General features: G+C 51.5%; 1 long non-coding RNA gene across 1 annotated transcript; it reads left to right on the top strand.

Moving 5' to 3' along the window:
* Positions 1-857: 857 nt before the first annotated feature.
* Positions 858-17,541, top strand: LOC119965644. The gene is made up of 3 exons (XR_005460590.1): positions 858-1,031; positions 5,950-5,953; positions 17,530-17,541. It is a non-coding gene; the product is annotated as an uncharacterized LOC119965644 (long non-coding RNA).
* Positions 17,542-19,485: the final 1,944 nt, after the last annotated feature.

The following is a 19,485-nucleotide window of genomic DNA, read 5'->3' as shown; positions in this document are numbered from 1 at the left end:
TGTGATCCAGGCCAAGGGGCAGGAGGAGAGACTGAAAGAGCTGCCGCTCAGGATGGTAGAGAAAAGTTTTCATTACCTGGGTATACAGGTGGCCAGGAAATGGGATGCCCTGCACAGGCTCAACCTGAACCGGTTGGTGGAGTAAATGGAAGGGTACTTTAAAAGGTGGGACATGCTCCCGCTGTTACTGGCAGGGAGGGTGCAGACCGTGAAAATGACTGTCCTCCCCAGATTTTTGTTTGCCTTTCAGTGCCACCCCATCTTCATCCCTAAGGCCTTTTTTAAGCAGGTGAGTAGGATCATTACGGGCTTTGTGTGGGCGAATAAGACCCCGCGAGTAAGGAGATCGCTGTTGGAGCGCAGTCCGGGGGGGGGGGGGGGGGGGGTGGCGCTGCCGAACGTTCGCAACTACTACTGGGCAGCTAATATAGCTATGATTAGGAAGTGGGAGCAGCTGGAGGCGGTGTCATGTAAAGGTACTAGTCTGGGAGCTTTGATAATGGCTCCTTTGCCGATCTCGCCGACCCGTTACTCCACAAGTCCGGTGGTGGAGGACAAATTTTATCTTCTGCCAGGAAACGCCTTTAAATATCTGCAAGTACGAGCCTTCTGAAAAAACAGGTAGTGGCCTTTCCGACGCTGCCGCCACTGAGGATACAGGACGGGATGGTCTCCAGTACCTGGGTGGGGGATGGGAGAGTGTCGGATATCTACCAGTAACTACAGGAGGCGGAGGAAACCCCGGTGGAGGAGTTCAAGGGCAATTGGGAGGAGGAGCTAGGTGAGGAGTTGGAAGCGCGTCTGTGGCAGGGGTCCTGGGCAGGGTTAATGCCTCTTCATCATGTGCCAGGCTCAGTCTAATTGAATTTAAGGTGGTCCACCGGGCACACACGACGGCAGCGAGAATGAGCAAGTTTTTTGGGGTAGAAGACAGTTGTATGAGGTGCAAGGGAAGCCCTGCAAACCATGTCCACATGTTTTGGGCATGCCCGGAGCTTAGAGTGTTCTGGCAAAGGTTCACGAGGGCAATGGTGCCCAGTCCAGAGATAGCGATCTTTGGAGTGTCAGAAGACCCGGGAGTTTAGGGGGCGAAAGAGGCCGACGTCTTGGCCTTTGCCTCCCTAGTAGCCCGGAGACGGATTTTATTAATGTGGAGGGACTCGAAGCCCCCGAGTGTAGAGACCTGGGTTACCGATATGGCTGGGTTTCTCAGCCTCGAGAAAATAAAGTTTGCCTTAAGAGGGTCTACGCTTGGGTTCTCTCGGATGTGGCAGCTGTTCGTCGACTTTCTCAGGGAAAATTAAAATGTCAGCAGCAACAGCAATCCGTGGGGGGGGGAGGGGGGGGGTGAGTGCTTCATTGGGATGGTGTGGGAAGACTGGGTCGTGTGGAGTAATGTCTGTTTAATTGTTATTGTATATTCTCTTTTTGCATGATGTTAATGTTCACTCTTGTTTGTTTTGTTATTATGGTTACTACTGTTTTAGTATGAAAAATTCTGCAAAACCTTAATAAAAATACTTTTAACAAAAACTTTGATCTCCAGGTGACTGCTGCAGCATAGGTTCAGGGTATGGGCCAGATCTGCGCCACCTTAGCAACACTAAGAGTACCTCATACCTGATGACCAGGTTTTTACCCACAATGGAGAGGAAGCGTCACTCCCACATGCCCAGTTCCTGCTTTACCTTGGGAATATGCTCCTCCCAGTTTTTGGAGCACTGCTCCAAATCATATGCCCAGCACCTTCAGGTAATTTTACCTGACGTGAAGGGGACAAAGGATCAGTTAGCCCAGTTCCCAAAGAACATGACATCGCTCTTGCTATGGTTTACCTTGGTTCCCAATGCCAGTTTGAACTGGTCACAAACATTCATTCACCTGCGCACTGACATTGGATCGAAGTAGAAGTCGGTGATGTCGTCCAGGTACAGGGAGACTTTGACCTGAGTGCCTCCATTGCCTGGTATTGTCACTTCTTGTATGTCCAAATTCTTCCTATGGACTTGGCAAATGGTTCAATACAACACACAAACAGGACAGGGGAGAGAGAACAGCCGTGCCTGACTTCAGATTTGATCTGAAAGCTGTCTGAATCAAACCCATTGATTGGAACAGCGCTACTGATGTTTGTGTAGAGCAGTTGGATCCAATGGTGGACTCCCGCTTCAAACGTCATTTTGGAGAACACATCCAGCTTGTAGGTGCATGATATTCTGTCAAATGCCTTTTCCTGGTCCAGGTTGATGAGGTAAATGTTCACCCCCCCCCCCCCGCCCCCACATCCCACATTGTTCTGCACATGCCAATTGAATCCCTGAGTAGTGTGAGTACAGCACAGGTTTGATCAGGGTGGACCACTGACTGCAGAGCAGACTTGACCCGCTTAGCGATGACCTTGGCTAGAATTTTGTAATCCACATTCAATAGCGAGACGGATTACCAATTTCTAATTACCTCCCTTTACCCCTTCCATTTCTAGATGAGACTAATGATGCTTTTGCTCATGGATTCTGATACTCTGCTGTCTAGAAGTACACTCCCATATACTTCCAGCAGGCCTGGACCAATCCTGTCCCACAGAGGTGAATGCAACCCAGCCGCTAATCTGTCACTTCCAGACGTTTTACTCATCCCAAAGGATTTGACAGCCTTTGCCAGCTCATTCAGAGTTAGCGTTTGTCCAGCCTCTCCTGCTCGCTGTCTAAGATCTTCGTGATAGATTACAGGAAGTCTGGGAGGCCATTCTGTCTGTTGGCTTTAGGTTATACAGTCTGGCATAAAAGGGTTTGCTGATCCTCAGAATATCAGACCGAGACATCTCCTTCCTTCAGGCTATTGAATATAGAGGTCTCTCTGTGCACATTTTGGCAGAAGAAAGGCGAGCACGTTTCATCTTACGCCACAGAGCGCATTCAGGATTGGAAGATGACCTTGGAGGCAAAGAGCGGAGCTTGCTGGCTCTTCACCTCGGCAGATCCTCTTTGACATCCACCCCCATCAACTACAGTCAGAGCAGGTTCTGTGTGCTTTAATAATAATCTTTTATTGTCACAAGTAGGCTTACATTAACACTGCAATGAAGTTACTGTGAAATGCCCCTAGTCACCACATTCCGGCACCTGTTCAGGTACACTGAGGAAGAATTCAGAATGTCCCATTCACCTAACAGCAAGACTTTTGGAATTTGTGGGAGGAAACTGGAGCACCCGGAGGAAACCCACGCAGACACGGGGAGAACGTGTAGACTCCGCACAGATAGTGACCCAAGCCAGGAATCGAACCGGGGGCCCTGGCGCTGTGAAGCCACAGTGCTATCCACTATGCTACCATGCTGCTTTTCTAGAGTCGGGACATTTCCCCGATCTCTCTCTTTCGCCTTATGAACACCTTTAAGGATGAAAACCCTCTTGATGTATGCCTTGATGGCTGCCCATTAGAGCAATAGAGACTCAAAGAGGGGTTTAAAGGTTCTCCAAACTTTGTAATCCCTTTTGAGTTCCTCAGGTTTTCTGGGGTCAACAATTTCACATTCAGCTTCCATGGTCCCATCCGACCCTCTGGGCTTCCTGCAGGTGACAGTCGGTGGGTAGGAGGCAGTGATCAGAGAAGAACACTGTCTTGACGATGGTGGATCTGACTGTGAACACACGAGACACAAACAGGAAGTCTATCCTGGAGTGGACGGGCAAGTTTGGCCGTGAGCATGTGTATCTATGCAGTACTCTATCTGCAGATTGCTGAAGATGTTGTGTAGCTTGGCATCTTTTACCGTTTCCATCAGCAGTCTGGACATAGCGTCCAGTTTGTTGTCAGCGCTGTTGGATCGACCAGCGGCATCAACGATGCAATTGAATTCCAGCATGGCCTGGAAATGGTCAACAGCAGAGGGAGCTGTTGTAGGACTGCCAGCCACTCACTCTTAAGGGCCGTGACATACATGTTAATCAGTTTTTGTATGTGGGTCCCCCACACCACCCACCCATGGGCAATGTCATCCCCTACACACATGAGCATTACTCAACACTCCCCCAAGCGAGGACATTCCACTCTGGGGTTTCTGGGGACCCCCTCCTCTTCAGGCCCCTCCACACTTCCTTACAGACCCCCACTTTCCAGGACCCCCACCCGTCAACCTCCCAGATCCCCCTTCTTACCTGTCCTGCATCCCCCACCTTCATACCCCCCCTCCACTCTCCTTTCATGGGCTCTTAACCATGGCAGTGCCACCCTGGCACCTGGGAACCCTTGCACTGGCACCCGGCAGTGCTCATGCCGGCTTGGCAGTGCCACTTGAACACCTTGGCAGTGCAAAGGTGGCAGGGCTAAAGTGCCAGCCTGGCAGTGCCAAGGTGCCTGCGTTCCAGGGCAAGGGCCAAGGGGCCGCCCTGCACTAACCCTGGCCACCCAAGGGCCTCCGATGGCCTTGGAGACCCCCTGGGTGCCGCTCTATCTGGTCGCGTTAGAGTGGACCAGTACTGAATAGCGCCCGGCTGCGGCTTTGGGATTCCGGGAGGCCGGGAGATGCTGGATAAGCAGGCCGTAAGTAGGTTTGAAACCTACCTACGCGAACGCGGATGGTCACACTCAATCTGGGCGGGTTCCTGATCCCGACGCCTCGCGGGACTTGGGTAGATCCCGTGATGTGTCATGGCTGACGGGAAGCCCATGGGAATCTTCACCGGTGATCTACGACCCATGTCACGCTCCCACTGGGGCGGGGCATGGTTAGTAGAGCACACCCCGTATCTACTGCCTACCCAAACACTGCCACATTTCCAACACCTTCCCTGTTGTGATCTTCTTTAAAATTAACGCCTTTGATCTACGTTTTGAACATCTCAAAGTACTTTATTTGCTTTTTTCCCCAAATTTTGTGGGTTATTCAAGCCCATACAATTCAGGTATGGACCTCAGCACCTCAACTCCATTTATCGGCTTTTGCTTCATATCCGTTGATGCTCTTACATGACAAAAAGCTATTGCTTGCAGTCTTGAAAATTCCAGCTAACCCAGCATCCAAAGCTTTTTAGGGAAATGATTTCCAGGTTCCACTACACTTCTTGTCAAAATGGCTTCCTGGTCTCATACCAAATGGTCCATGTCTAATTTTTGGATTGTGCATAATTGTTCTAGATTCCCCCACCACAGAAAATCCATTTTCTGCATCTGTCCTACAAAACAATTTAATAATTTTAAAGATCTTATTAGATCGTCCTTTTCCTTCTGAACACAAAAGAAAAGAAGCCTCGTTCATGAAACCTGTACCCATCTGTACTGTGTCCTCTCAAAGGCAAATATATCTCGATTGAGGCTTGTTGCCAAGGATGAATACATTCCTCCAGATCTGGTCCTCTAGACTAAGCAGTTAAGAGTCATTCACATCGCTTTTGGTCTGGAGTCACATGAACGCCAGACCTGGTAAGGACAGCAGAACCATGGAGGGGGCACGGTAGCACAGTGGCTAGCACTGTTGCTTCACAGCTCCACGGTCCCAGGTTCGATTCCCGACTTGGGTCACTGTCTGTGTGGAATCTGCACTTTCTCCCCATGTCTGCGTGGGTTTCCTCTGGATCCTCCCACAGTCCAAAAATGTGCAGAATAGGTGGATTGGCCATGATAAATTGCCCTTAGTGTCTAAAAAGGTTAGGTGGGGTTACTGGGATAATGTGGAGGTGTGGGCTTAGGATAATGTGGAGGTGTGCTCTGTCCAAGGGCCGTTGCTGACTCGATTGGCCAAATGGCCTCCTTCTGCATGTAAATTCTATGATTTCCTTCCCTAAAGGATATTAATGAACCAGATGGGTTTTTACAACAATCAACATTGGTTTTATGGTCATCATTAGGCTTTTAATTCCAGATTTTTATTGAATTCAAATTTCACCATCTGCAGTGGCAGGATTTGAACCTGACTCCCTCGAGCAATTTCCTGAGTCTCTGGTTTACTAGTCCAGTGATAAGACCGCTATGCCACCATCTCCCCTAAGTTGTGGTTATATTTTTATAAAACTTGAAATGCTATTTGCCTTCTGTGCCTCCCTCACTTCCGGCATGGCTGAGGACACCGGGCCTGGTACTCCTGAGGAAACACGTCAGGGCACACAAAACCGATCCCCTTGTTGAGAAGGTGCGCCTGCTCCACTCCACCCCCCAGTACGCCTTCGTCGAGTTCCCTGACGCCCGTCAGGACACAGTATCCCTCCGGAATCTGGCACCCGCTGGATCCAGCGCCCCCTCTACCCCCACAGAAGGACCCCTCACGCTACACCCCATGCTGCCGCCCCCTCGCGCTCCCGAGCCCACGAGCTCGCTCCACCAGTTCCGTGTACCCGCGCCGGCCAGCCCCCAGCGCCCCCAGTCGAACCAGAAAAGTATGAAGCTCGGACACAACCCTCCCTCGAGTCCTCCATCATACCCCAGCACACAACACCCATCCAGCCACCGCACGAGGCTGCAACCCCGGTGCTCCGCAGATCACAGCGGACAGTTCGACCACCGGACAGACTTACTTTGTAGACCACCACCCCCGCCGGACTTGATTTTTTTTGCAGGGGGTGAATGTGGTGAATGTAACTTAGTAATTCACACTGTATTTACCAATACCATTGTAAGCGCAGTATTATCCGACCACTAGGGGGAGTAGCTCAGGGAATGCTCAGGAGTTTGTACAGGGCTCTACCCTTGGCTGCGCCCACGACTCCTCCCCCTGGACTGCTGTATAAATACCCTTGTCCAAAGCCAGCCTGCCAGTTCATCGAGAGTTCAACGGGTAACAGGCTGGCTCTGTAGTAAGTAGATTAAAACCACTGTTCATATCTTAAAGCACGTGTCTAGTGAATTGATGGTTCCATCACCTTCTACTTGTAGATTGGAGGAATTATACATTTGAAATCCCAGTTCCAGCTTCTCCACATCCTTCAACATCTTTCCTTGAAGTGTTTCTATCTATTCCTTGCTTTTCCTCTCCAAATGAGTCACACTTATTCGCATAAATTGCACCTACCACTTTTCTAACCAATCATGCAAACATTTCTGCAACCCCTCAAGACATTTACAGCCCTACTCCCTTTAGTGTTGCAGACAGGTTTCAAGATTTGTTTCTATGCCGAGTACAAATCACCTCTATACTGTATATCAAAAAGAAAAGCAGTTCTGGTCTGACCCCTGAGGTACTTTTACTTATAAACCGTATCAAACAACATGTCTAGTTGGACCAAATGGCTTATTACCAGATTGCAATTTCTTTCTTTGTGGGTTTCTTATACCACATGACCGAATTTTTTAACAAACCTGTGAAATATCTCATAAAATACCTTCAAAAATTTGCTAAACACCACATTTACCCCATTCCCTTTAATTGTACAAAAATCTATTCCATTCCTCAAACATAATGGCCCATAACTTCCTCAGAGTGGTAATTAGGGGTGGATTGCCTATCCATAACCACCTACCTGCACAAAGCGCCTGCCTTGCTCACCTTCCTGACTCAGGCCGGGGAGACTGAAGAAGTGAAGGGTAAAAGGAGCAGAGTGAAGGAGGACATGCCCTTGGTCAGGATGTGGGGGAGGAATCCGGACATTAGAGGGTGGAACTGGGGTCAGGTATAGGAGGGTTGGGGAGGGTAGGACCTCAGGAAGTTGGATTTTAGACATCAGGGAAGTGGGGGTTTCAAAGATCGGTGGGTGGGGTGTTTGGACATCGGGTGGGATGGGAGGGTTCAGACATCGGAGAGAGATGGGACTTTCGGGCATCAGAGGATGGGTTTCGAATATTGGGAGGAGAGTTGGACATCAGGGGGGCAGACGGGGTCATGGGACCGGGAAAGGGGTCGGGGTCGGGGGGATTGGGCCGGGGTAGGGGGGGTATCGTTTGGGTCAGAAGTGGGTGGACGGGCCGGTGTGAAGTCGGGCCCGGTCAGGTCATGGAGAGGGGCAGGTTTAGGAGGGGTCGGGAGTGTCATTCAGGTTATGGGCGGGGTTTAGATCAGGGGGTCTGGGGCCAAATCGGGTCGGAGGGTCAGGTCAAAGGGGTGGGTGGGGAATCCTGTGCAGGGGGGAATATTGTATTGTTTGAAGTACATAGTTAGGGGTGATGTAAGTCGTCCTGGGGGAGGGGGGGGGGGGGGGGGGGGGGCTGTGGGATGTGTACCATGCGGGGCTCGATCTGGATGTTTAAAATAGGTACTATGGAGCTTTTATACTTTCTGACTCTTTCAGATTAACTATCAGGGTAAAACAGGCAGAACCATCCAAAGTTAGGGATTTAAATCGCTTTGTCGGATGGTAGCCAGCCCAGTGCAATTGTCCAGGGGAAGTTTATCCTTCTGACAATCACCAGGTAAACCCTTACCTGGAAACCTTCAAGAGGGATTCCCCAGCGCACCTTTGGGGTACCCCCCAAATCTGTTGCTGGGGAATCACAAAGTTTTGACCCAATGGCTGTGATTCTCCGGAAAGATTTCTAAGTGTAGTAGCCATCGGGAACTGTCGCAAGCTTCCAGCGAGGCTGGCAATGCTGTTCAACATTAATTTGCCAACTTAACAAGGCCCCATGGGCCCACCAGCTGATTCGTCAGCACCGCGCTCACCAGCCCCTCGCTAACAAGGTTGAGTAGCACTTAAACAGCCCTTGCACAGCCAACCCTAGACAGCTCGCAATGATGGCACTGAGAAGACGGGCCCAACATTCAGCAATGCGGATCTTGGGTGGCTCCTAGATGCGGTCAAGGCCAGGTGGGATGTCCTTGTTCTCCCAATCCCAGAGAGTGAGGCACAGGACAGTTAGTGTTGGCTGGGACGAGGTGGCGGTGGATGTAAGCTTTGGGAGCATAACCAGGATGACTGGCCTCCAGTGCCGTAAAAAGGTCAACGACCTACACCGGGCAGCACATGTGAGTAGACATCAAACGCTCCCCAACCCTCCCCACCGAGACCTTTCCGCCCCCATGCGAGCATCCATTCCCCCCAACTCTCCATGCGGCCCAACTCTCCCTTCATGCCATCTCTCCCTGCAGCCCTTCCTTCACACACCTCCTCCCACCACTGTGAACCACATGTGTGGCTAATGATGCCCTCTCTATGCCTCTTCAGGAAAAGCTCTCACACAATCGCCGGGAGAGGGCCCAGATTGGCGGAGGCGTATCAGACTTAAGAATCCTCACTACCTCGAGGAACAGGCGCTGGAGGTGACGGGGGTGGCCGAGGCCACAGCGGTCACCAATGCGGAGGTTGGTGGAAGCCATGGAGGTGAGGAACCACCGGGCCCCAACCGGAGGACCTGTCAAACGTGAGTTGTTGTAGCCTTACTGACTGACCCATCCCTCCCACTGACCACATGTCCATTCTCCCACTGGTCCTCCAGCCAACGGCGCTGGCCCACCCTGGGTGGCCCCCTTTCCCACTTCCCAGGACAACACCTTGGTGGAGAGCTCCAAGGAAGACACGATTGATGCGTCACAGCTGTCATCCTCACCCACCACCAGTGCAGGTACATGCATCTCGGTGGGAAACATTAGTAGTCAGGCATCTGGGGCACAATCTGGTGACCACCACACAGCTGTTGATGCATGTACCGTCGACAGGTGTGGCGGGGCCCTCTTGGGACACTACTCCTTGGGACATACCTAGACGCACCGGTAGAGCGAGGAAGGTGAAGCACATTAAGGATCACTGAGGGAACCAGAGGAGGGGTTGGTGGTGGTGGTAGGGGTGGGGGGGTTTGTTTAGGGGTGAGGGAGTGGTGGGGAGAGTGGGGCTACACCATCGGGTGCCAGGAATTGTTGGATACCTGTGGCACATTAAAAATCTTTCAGCACAACCAGTATGACGCTTCTGTCACTTTCCTCCACTCTGCGGGCCAACCTCTAAATCCTTGACCCATCTCTCCAGTCATCATCCCGTCCCCATAGCACTCACCTACCCTCCAGTCATGGACATGACCCGAGCTGTGTCCCATCCTCTGGGTGTTCGGATGTTGACAGCTGTGTGTGTGGTGTTGCCTCCCGCAGTGTCCAGGCACAGTATCCATGCATCAAGGTGTGTTGGGATGCTAGGCAATGACTCCCACATGTTACATGGCCCGCCGACACACGGGAATCCACTTGGGTTGTGTGAAGTGCTCACTTAACCCTGATTGCCAATTTCTTATTGGCAATAGCCTTCAGCCGCACGGCCAGAGGCTACAGCAGTCAATGAGGGTTATGGGTGGTCTGTGGACAGATGGGCAGGAGCTGGGATTGTCCCCACAATGGGACCACAGGAGTTGGCATGATGGTGCCCCCCCAGCACCTCCCCTCACCCCATCGAGAGGGTGCCCCCCTACCCAGCTGAGGGACACCACCCCCCCGCTGAGCACTGGGGCAGCAAGCCCAGTGTCCCCAGGTTCTTTGCCTGGGAGCAAAGATGGCTACTCACCTCCTCGACCCTCCGCAGAAATCCTTCCGCCAGGTTTAGGTTTTTCAAAATGAGTACTAATCGGCAGCAACGTGACCACCTGCTGGGGAGGCCGATGAATGATGGGAGGCTGTTGGTTAAGGGGTGGCTCCTGTTAATTGTGTGGTGATCCACTGTGTTAACTGTGTGCACCTGTATTAGGGGATGTACGGTAGTACCTATACTACAGCTTCGCTGGTAGCCCCTGCCGGCTAGCTCCGCCCACAAAGAGCCGTATAAATATGCGTGACTCCTCCTGATCAGCCATTCTGCCAGCTGCAGTAGGAGGCCACGCATCTGACTGTAATAAAGCCTCTGTTGTACCAATCCGAGTCTTTAGTACAATTGATAGTGCATCAAATTGTATGGAAATAGGGCTTAAGTGATAATAATTAGTTTCTCGCCACGCTACGGTGAGATCCCGATTTTGCCTACGGGAGTGGGCCAGTTGCATCGCAAACTGTTTGGCGCCTGGCACAATTCCCGTTTTCAGCCTCTCCCGCTATTCACAGGCCTCATTTCGTTTGAGCGAAGACACAATGAGGCCGGAGAATCACGGCCTATCTATCTTTACCAAATCCATGCCAACAAACATTGATGATCCCATTTATGACTCAATTCTCACAATTGGTACCACAGTTTAAGATTTTAAATGTTTAGCCATAACTAACTCATTTATAGTCATCTAGTTTATCCTTCTTGTTCCTTCTTGCACAGAGGTATTATTTTGCAAATCTTCTAAGCACAATTTGCGTATCTAAGGTGGATTTTCATTCACCTGAGGAAGGAGATGCGAAAGACTGTGATTCGAAACAAAGCTGTTGGACTTTAACCTGGTGTTGTAAGACTTCTCACTGTGCTCACCCCAGTCCAACACCGGCATCTCCATTTCTTAAAAAAATATGATCAGTAATTTGCTATCCTGTGCCTGATATCCTTCAATATCCTGAGATGCATGTCATCAGAAACTGTTGGCGTGTCCATTTTTCATGATGCAAATGTTTTCAGAACCAAATCCTTTACTGCAGTTATTTCTTAATGTAATGAACTCCACTTGGCTTTATTGGTTGGCCAATTGGAGTATGAGCTCCCTCAATGATAGCTCATTGAGGGGGCCCATATAATCACCTGTGTAGGCTTTGTGAGCAGTCTTAAGTTGACTGGACTGCTAGCAGCACTGTTTGTAGCTGCTCCTGTAATATCGTTATTGTAAATAAATATTGGTGTGGTGATGGAACTCCTGCCTCCCGTGGATTACTACAGTGGCAACGAGGTAAACTACGAATTTTGCGGAGACCAGCTGCCGCACTCGGAGGGTAAGCCTTGCCATTTTAAAAATGCCGTTTTTTGGGAGGTTAGAGGCATTCGACCCGGCTATTGAGGACTGGTCCCAGTATGTGGAGAGAATGTGTTACTTCTTCCGGGCAAATGATATACTGACGGACAAAAGGAGACGGCTTAACCTGTTGTCGGCGTGCGGACCCTCCGCTTTCGCCATTATACGTAGTCTGACTTATCCCGATGCGCCGGACACGAAAACTTTCCAAGAAGTAACGGAATTGGTGAAAGAGCACTTTGACCCAAAACCACCCCTCATTTTGCGTAGGTACAGATTCTACACAGCGAAGCGGGAAGACAGGGAGTCAGTCACGAATTTCTTGACCTGCCTGAGAAGGCTGGCGGAAAAATGTGTGTTCGGCCTGACGCTAAATGAAATGCTTCGGGACCGGTTAGTGTGTGGTATAAACGACGCCAATGGAGGTAGATACCTGTGAGAGCGACTACCACAACGGGTCCTGCTATCAGATAGCCGCTCTCAGGAAAAACCTGAGGAATAGAGGGAAAAAGGAAAACCCCAGAACTGCCCCCAAGTCTGCCAGGACTAACTGTAGACACAGGGAAGTACCGGCTGAGGCTCCCCCAACAGAGAAGGACCGTTTCTGGCACCAGACAGAGTGGGGTAACAACGACAGAAACCCTAGAAGGAGGTGGCAAAAGAGGAATAGCAGGTGGGGATGCAGGGAAGTACACAACCTAGACGCCCCATCCTCCTCCGAAGGGGAACAATTATATAATATTACAACGAAGAAAGCAGAACCCATTAGGATTACCCCACGGGTGAATGGGCGGCCGACAATAATGGAAATAGACACGGGTGCGGCCGTATCAGTAATGGTAGTGGCAGCATTTAGAAAAATCAAAGATGGACTCCAGCCACTAACCCTAACAAAAACATAGACGAAACTTAAAACCTACACGGGGGAACACCTGGAAGTTCTAGGCACGACTCATGTACCTGTGGAATATGAGAAACAATTGCTCAGATTACCGTTGACGATAGTAGAGGGCTCCGGACAGAGCTTAATTGGACGGAACTGGCTGAAAGACCTAAAATTAGATTGGATGAAAATTTTCCAGAGTGGAAGCAAGCAGTTGAGTGGAGTACTCCAAAAATACCCAGAGGTCTTCCAGGACGGTTTGGGGGAAATCATAGGGGCCAAAGCAACTTTGCACGTGGACCCAGAAGCCCTTCCGAAATTTTGTAAGGCCAGGCCGGTACCTTTTGCATTAAGGAAGAAAGTAGATGACGAAATAGAAAGGTTACGGCGCGACGGCATTATCAGACCAGTACAATTCTCGGAATGGGCAGCGCCGGTGGTACCAATTTGGAAGCCAGACGGCTCGATACGTCTCTGTGGAGATTTCAAACAGACAGTAAACAATTACGCACTGCTGGACAAATACTCAATCCCGAAAATAGACGACCTATATGCCAAATTGGCAGGTGGGCTTTTGTTCACGAAACTAGACATGAGCCACGCCTACCTGCAGTTAAAACTGGACAAGGGCTCCCAGATGTTCGCTACGATCAACACCCTGAAGGGCCTTTTTCGTTATACTAGGCTACCTTTTGGAGTGTCATCAGCCTGCGCTATATTCCAGCGTATGATGGAAAATATTCTGCAGGGACTACCGCAGGTGGCGATTTATTTGGACGATGTCTTAATCACGAGTAGGACAAACAGGGAACACTTAAGGAACCTGCAGGAAGTGCTCAGGCGTTTCGCAAAGGCAGGCGTACGGCTAAAAAGGGAAAAATGTGTTTTTCTGGCCCCACAAGTGACGTACCTGGGATATAAAGTTGCCGAGTCAGGCTTACGTCCATTAGAAGACAGAGTAAGGGCAATAAAAGAAGCCCCAGCTCCCACTACGGTCCAGGAGTTACGATCATTTCTAGGGTTGGTAACCTATTATGGAAAATTTATTGAAAATAGGGCGTCCATCCTAGAACCCCTCCACCAGCTACTAAAAAAGGGGCAAGAATGGAAATGGTCCACCCGCCAAAACCAAGCATTTAGGGACATTAAGGAACAGCTGTCATCCAAAAATGTCCTGGAACATTATGACCCAAGGAAGGAGTTGGTGGTAACTTGTGATGCATCCCCCTACGGGGCAGGAGCCGTCTTAGCCCATAGAGGAAGGAATGGGGAAGAACGGCCAATAGCCTATGCTTCGAGGACCTTGGCGATGGCTGAGAGGAAGTACCCCCAAATCGAGAAGGAAGGACTGGCGGTGATATTCGCAGTAAAAAAATTTCACCAGCATCTGTACGGGCGGAAATTCACCATAGTGACGGACCATAAGCCGTTATTAGGGTTATTAAAAGAAGACAAGTCAATACCCCCGATTGCATCAGCTAGAATCCAACGCTGGGCGTTGCTACTGGCGGCATATAGATACGTTCTGGAGCACAGACCGGGAACGCGAGTAGCACATGCAGATGCTTTGAGCAGACTTCCCCTCCCGGACACTCCGCCGCAAATACCAAAAGTAGAGGAGACAGTAATGACTCTAAATTTTTTGGACACCCTACCAGTAGACGCACAACATATTCGGTTGTGGACGCAAAAAGACCCAGTTTTAGACAAGATGAAGCATTTACTGCTAACAAGGGAACTGGAAAGACCAGTGGAGCCCCAGATGCACCCATACTGGAGCAGAAGGGACCAAATAACTGTAGAAGACGGTATCCTATTATGGGGAGCCCGGGTAATCGTCCCAGCTCAGGGCCGTCAGGCAACCTTAACTGAGTTACATCACGGACACCCAGGGGTGTCTAAAATGAAGATGCTAGCTCGAAGCTACGTTTGGTGGCCAGGTTTGGACACAGACATAGCAGCCTTGGTGCGTCGGTGCCAGGAATGCCAACAGAGGCAAAGAGTGCCACCAGCGGCGCCATTGCACCCGTGGGAATGGCCAGGCAGACCGTGGACCCGCCTGCATATTGACCACGCCGGCCCTTTCATGGGCTCAATGTTTTTGGTGATAGTGGACGCCCACTCCAAATGGTTGGACGTCCACCGGGTAAGCACGGCAAGCACAGCATCGACAATTGAAAAGCTCAGGGCCTCGTTTGCAACACATGGACTTCCGGAGGTATTGGTGTCGGACAACGGAACGGCATTCACAAGTGGGGAATTTGAAAAATTCCTGAAGGATAACGGAGTCCGTCACATCAAAACGGCCCCTTACCATCCAGCGACCAACGGCCTGGCAGCGAGAGCGGTCCAGACACTTAAAGCGGGACTCAAGAAGCAGCCGGCAGCGTCAATAGAAACAAAGCTCTAGAACATAGAACATAGAACAGTACAGCACAGAACAGGCCCTTCTGCCCTCAATGTTGTGCCGAGCCATGATCACCCTACTCAAACCCACGTATCCACCCTATACCCGTAACCCAACAACTCCCCCCTTAACCTTACTTTTATTAGGACACTACGGGCAATTTAGCATGGCCAATCCACCTAACCCGCACATCTTTGGACTGTGGGAGGAAACCGGAGCACCCGGAGGAAACCCACGCACACAGGGGGAGGATGTGCAGACTCCACACAGACAGTGACCCAGCCGGGAATCGAACCTGGGACCCTGGAGCTGTGAAGCATTTATGCTAACCACCATGCTACCCTGCTGCCCCCACTGCTCTCCCGCTGGCTGTTTGATTACACGACCACACCGCATTCCACAACGGGCATACCGCCAGCTGAACTCTTAATGGGAAGGCGGCTGCGAACGAGGCTGAGTCTCCTTTCCCCAAATTTAACGAAGAAAGTGGGGAAACAACAGGAGGCCCAACGCAGGGGGCATGATAGTAGTCGGCAGCAGAGACATTTCCAGGTGGGGGCACCGGTTTGGGTCAAGAGTTATGGGAATGGACCAACGTGGGTCAAAGGCACGGTAGAGTCCCAAACAGGGCCCATATCCTATGAGGTTTCAATAGGAGGTAAGGTGCTGAAGAAACACCTAGACCAAATAAGGGCAGCGGAACCACACCTGGAGGCAGGCAAAGCAGGATCGCCTCAAGCTGGGATAGCCCAGACGGAAAGGATACCCACACCCCAGCCCCGAGCAATTTCTCCAGACCCCGTCATCCAGTCATCAGAGTCAGAGATGGACACACTCGACGAGGCCGCCGTGACACCTCTCCCCGAGGAGGAGGAAGAACAACTTCCAAGGAGGTCGTCAAGGAAAAGACGGGCACCTATAAGGTACACCCCGCCCACTTCGGAGAACGACCCGGCAGACGACACAGAGGTGACAGACCCAGACATGAGGAGCAGGAAGAAGCTCAGAGGAATGCCAGCTGGCAGGAATTCCTCGGACCTTGGGGGGGAGGGGTGTAATGAACTCCAATTGGCTTTATTGGTTGGCCAATTGGAGTATGAGCTCCCTCAATGATAGCTCATTGAGGGGGCCCATATAATCACCTCTGTAGGCTTTGTGAAGAATCTTAAATTGACTGGACTGCTAACAGCACTGTTTGTAGCTGCTCCTGTACTATCGTTATTGTAAATAAATATTGGTGTGGTGACGGAACTCCTGCCTCCCGTGGATTACTACACTTAACATTTTTTCACATCCTCATGCAGTTCACCTACATTCTCACTTTCACCATCATTTATTTATATCGACAAATAATTTTCTTCATCCTCAAAAACACTCCTTTCATTGCTGAACAATTCTATCCGCTACTTAGTTATCCATTTAGTTTTAATAAGCTCATAGAAATCCTTACTAATTCCTTTTATATTATCTGCTACCCCATTTCACATTTTGTGTTTCCACTTTATCCTTTAATGCACTTGTTTTTTTGCCCTAAAGAAATACATTTATATTCAATCCATCTCATATTTCAGGATTCCTCATTACTAATCCAGTGGTCTACTTGATAACTTTCCTGCTAAGGGACTTCCGGTGGCGGCGATGACGTAGGAAGCCACACATTTGGGAGCTCCCGTTTCAAACGGACTTTCGGCTCTTTTTAGAGCCCAAAACAGAAATTTTTCGACGTCTCCCGGTGGGGGAAGGTGTGCTGATCGACTTTCCCCGCAGTTCATGACTCGAACTCGGAGTGGAAAGGGGGAAAAAACGGCAGCAGCTCCCCAGAAAAAAACGGGGGAAGGAATCCAAGATGGCAGCTGGCGGAGCTCCAGAGGAGTGGAAGCAGTGGGCCCAGGAGCAGCAAGCTGCTCTCCTGCGCTGCTTTGCAGACTTCAAGGCTGAGGTACTGAGCTCTCTGCAGGAAACAAACAAAAGGCTCTCGGAGATTCAGACGACCCAGGGTGCTGCCATCAAGGAGTTGCAGACGCAGGCCACTGAACGAGAGGAAGAGGCCGGGATCCTCGTGAGTAAGGTGGAGGACACGAGGCGCTCCACAAGAAGTGGCAGGACCGCTTCGAGGAGCTTGATCACCGCATGAGGTGGAAAAATCTGCGGATCTTGGGCCTTGCGGAGGGGCTGGAGGGGTCGGACCTGACAACCTACGTGGCTGCGATGCTGAACTCGCTAGTGGAGGCCGGGTCTTTCCATCTGCCCTTGGAGCTGGAGGGAGCACACAGAGTACTGGCCAGGAGGCCTAAGGAGAATGAACCCCCGCGTGCGGTGATGGTGAGGTTCCACCGGTTCAGTGATCGGGAGTGTGTGCTGCGCTGGGTCAAGAAGGTGAAGAGCAGCAACTGGGAGAATGGGGTAGTACGGATCTACCAGGATTGGAGTGCGGAGGTGGCTAAGCGGCGGTCCAGGTTTAATCGGACGAAAGAGGTGCTTTACAAGAAGAAGATTAAGTTCGGAATGCTGCAGCCTGCGCGCCTGTGGGTAACTTATTCGGACCGGCATTATTATTTCGATTCCCCAGAGGAGGCGTGGGCCTTCGTGCTGACGGAGAAACTGGACTTGAACTAGGGGTTGAGGGTTGCGGAGTCGGTTGTAATACTTTATAGCTGGATTCTGCTGTTGCTGTGTTCTCTTTTTCTGTACTTTTACAATTTTGATACAGTTATTTATGGGGGTGTTTTTCTGTTATGTTTTTTGCTGTGGGGCATTGTTTGAGTTTTGTATCTTGCGGGGAGGGTTGGGGGGGTTTGTTGTATTCTATGTCGGGTTGGGGGTATGGAGTGGGGCTGGTATTTGGGCGCTGCGTCAGAAGGGTGTGGTGGGGCAGTGCGAAAACGCGGGCTTTCCTCCGGTTTCCCGCGCTGCAGGGCTGGGGGGTGGAGACGATGGCGGGGCCTTAACTGGTTCTTCCCCGCGCTGGAGCGGTGCCTGGAGGAGGGATAGATTGGGGATGATCCCACTTTGGGAAGGGTCGGGTTATTGGCGGGAGTTTACGGGGTCAGCAGAAGTTAGCTGACCCACGAAAGTACAATGGAGGACGGTTCGCGGCTGGGAGGGTTCCTAGCCGGGGGGGGGGGGGGGGGGGGGGGGGGGGGGGAGGGGGGGGGGGAAGGGGAATACCGGGTTGCTGCTGGCAGGGTCAGGAAGGAGCTGGTGGGGGCCGGGGGGACAGAGGTGAGGTGTTGTTGCTGTGGGGACTGGGTCGGGCAGGGGGTGCTGGCCTGGGGCGGGCAGTCGACGGGCTATGGCTAGTTGACGGGGGAGGGGGGCGGGATGCCCTCTGATCCGGTTGGTCACCTGGAATGCGAAAGGATTGAATGGGCCGGTGAAGCGGTCGAGGGTACTGGCTCATCTGAAGGGGCTAAAGGCAGATGTGGCAATGCTTCAGGAGACCCACCTGAAGGTGGCGGACCAGGTCCGTCTGAGGAAGGGATGGGTGGGGCAGGTTTTCCACTCTGGGTTGGATGTGAAGAACCGGGGAGTGGCGATTCTGTTGGGGAAAAATGTGATGTTTGAGGCATCGGAGGTGGTGGCGGATAAGGGGGGTAAGTATGTTATGGTTAGGGGCAGGCTACAAGGAGAGAAGGTGGTACTTGCTAATGTGTATGCCCCAAATTGGGACGACGCGGGCTTTATGAGGCGTATGTTGGGACGGGTCCCGGATCTAGAGGCGGGAGGTCTGATCATGGGGGGGGACTTCAATACGGTGTTGGATCCTTCACTGGATCGGTCCAGCTCTAGGACGGGTAGGAGGCCGGCGGCGGCCAAGGTACTGAGAGGGTTTATGGACCAGATGGGTGGGGTGGATCCATGGAGGTTTGTGAGGCTGAGGGCACGGGAGTACTCTTTCTTCTCCCACGTACATAGGGCCTACTCTCGGATAGACTTCTTCGTGGTGAGTAGGGGACTGATTCTGAGAGTGGAGGAGGCCGAGTATTCGGCCATTGCAATCTCCGACCACGCTCCGCATTGGATAGAGTTGGAGATGGGGGAGGTGCGGGACCAGCGCCCGTTGTGGCGGTTGGATGTGGGGTTGTTGGCGGAGGAGGAAGTGTGTAGGAGGGTCCGGGCAAGTATTGAGGGGTACCTTGAGGTGAATGATACGGGGGAGGTTCAGGTGGAGGTGGTCTGAGAAGCCCTGAAGGCAGTGATTTGTGGGGAGCTGATATCCATCCGGGCACACAGGGAGAGGAGCGAGAGGAGTGAAAGGGATAGACTGGTGGGAAGGATGCTGGAGGTAGACAGGAGGTACGCAGAGGCACCAGAGGAGGGACTGTTGGGGGAGAGGCGCAGCCTGCAGGCTAAATTTGATTTGCTGACCACTAGAAAGGCGGAGGCACAGTGGAGGAAGGCACAAGGGGCAGTGTACGAACATGGTGAA

The sequence above is a fragment of the Scyliorhinus canicula genome, chromosome 5 (assembly GCF_902713615.1).
Source record: "Scyliorhinus canicula chromosome 5, sScyCan1.1, whole genome shotgun sequence".
Lineage (NCBI taxonomy): Eukaryota > Metazoa > Chordata > Chondrichthyes > Carcharhiniformes > Scyliorhinidae > Scyliorhinus > Scyliorhinus canicula.
Note: the sequence above shows the minus strand (reverse complement) of the source record. Positions and strands in the feature narration are given on the sequence as shown.